We start from the raw sequence: 2,346 nt of genomic DNA, 5'->3' as shown, positions 1-2,346 counted from the left end.
AGAGAGAGAGAGAGAGAGAGAGAGAGAGAGAGAGATTTAAATCTATATGTTTATACAGATACGATTTTAGATGAACTTGAAGTAACATAAAGTTCTTTTTAATGTAAAAGAAATATTTTTTGTGCAAACTGTGAAAAAAATTTATACTCTCATTATTTTAGCAAAGAAGTTTGCTAAAGTGGCTGAAGTTAATTTAATGCTAAAATTTTACATAATCCATAAGCTCCAAATGATAATAATAATGTTGACATTGGTAATTATATAATATTGACAATGATTATATTACAATGCAATTATGCAGAACTATTATTTTGAGTCATAAATTCGCGCTATAACATTACGATTGGAAAAATTACGAAGAACTTATTATTGTATATAGATATCATGTCATATATACAAATAAATATTTCAGTGAATATCATTCTAACAATAATATCATAACAATCGGTTAATTCCATCACAGGATCCGTATCGACTGAAACAGAGCAAAATTATCGACTTTATGTTCCTTATCACGCGTTTATAATTTTCACAAATTTAATATTTAATAATGTTTTGCAAACATGATGTTTGCGAGAAAGGTATTTGCGCAAGCATCGCTACATACTCAGTGCTACTTTGTAAGAATTATAAAGCACAACGTCAATTAGAAATTAATTTTGATTCAGAGCAATTGGACAGATCGATAAAATAAAACGGACATCTCTTAAATTATCATTTTATGAATGATATATGTGTAAAAGATTTTAGTAAATAAGACTTAAAGTATATAAATTTAAAAAAATCTGTATATACAAATGTCTTGAAAAAAAAATTAAGAAGATTGAATTGAAAGTTTCTTAAAGAAAATATTTGTAAATCGTGAAATACAAGGCAATAAATTGACCTAATGAAGAATAGAAGTAGATATTAATTTTGATTTAAAAGATTAAGGAAGAAGATAGTCGTTGTCAAAAATGTCTTCGATTAAGAATCCAACTTTCATAAACGTCAATAAAATTTCCAATTCCATTAGAAATGTAAATAATGAAAATTCAATTGCAGAAAAAAATAGTGAACAGAAAGTGAACAAAATAAAATCAGAGATACATCACGATTTTTGGACGTTTAAAATATTGATAATGTTCTTCAAGCTTATCGGTCTCGCTACATTCGCCCACCGAATCATCGTATACAAAAAGAGAATGTCATACACTTTTCAATATTCCAAATTAGGAATCGTTTACAATGTTGTGCTGAGTAGCTTAATGATTGCTTCGAACTATGTGTCTATACCATTGAAATTTACTTGGGAATACAAGATCAAAACAAGTTTGACTACAGCCATTTCGGTTCTTCAAACTATACTTGGTACCCTGATGATCTGCTCGATTTTGATTAGCTACTGCATCAAATTAAAGTCCTTGGTGCGGATCGCTAATCGATTAATCATAATCGAGCATGAGATAGATCGTCTGTATGATCTATATCATCCACTACAACGATAACGTATCTTTTACACTATGATCATTGTTTGCATCTTGAAGATTTGCCTTTTGATACTTCTCCTGTTCACTCAGATCGTAACCGGTCATACAGACCCAATCTCATGGTTGACAGACGTTTTGCCGACATTTCATGTGGGCTACTGATACAATACTTCCTGTTGGTAACGGTCATTCAGACAGATTTCGCTGATGTAAATCGAGTGATACAAAGCCAAAAACCAGGACTAATGCCTCTGATCTTCGACTGCAGTCTCTCTATCAAACGCGTCGTATTATAATCAACAATTCGACCGTTTATCAACTGTTGCAACTACGAGATGTGCATTGTCATCTCTGTGAAATCTCTGAGGATGTGTCGAGTTTCTATTCATTACCAGTACTATTCGGCATCGTATTTCTCTTTCTGACACTCATATATAACTATTTTCTTTACTATTTTCTCTCGTTTCTCTTGATGACTGATAATATCTTAAATTATTCTTATAGTATTATTGATGTCATTGTCTGGATAATACTTCTGATTTATCCCATCTTTCTCCTCACCAATAAAATTATCAGAAGTTTAATCGAGATAAGATAATCAATATAATAAGATCGCATTTTAAGGAGACCGTTTTAATTAATGAAACAAAATATTTTTATGAGTAAATAAATTTCCATATATTTTACGAAATTCAAGTACATATTTATTGCAGATGAATAAAGCGCGCAATTAATTCATGATCTTTTGAACTGTGCAATTGAGAAAGAGACAAATACAGAGGTAAAAAACAAAGTTAGATAAGATTTTCTCAGAAATGATACTCATCGTGACGACATTTATGTTACTGCTCAAGAGAGGGGAGGGAGTGAGAGAGAA

The sequence above is a fragment of the Atta colombica genome, unplaced genomic scaffold (genome assembly GCF_001594045.1).
Source record: "Atta colombica isolate Treedump-2 unplaced genomic scaffold, Acol1.0 scaffold126, whole genome shotgun sequence".
Lineage (NCBI taxonomy): Eukaryota > Metazoa > Arthropoda > Insecta > Hymenoptera > Formicidae > Atta > Atta colombica.
This window is presented reverse-complemented; position numbering follows the sequence as displayed.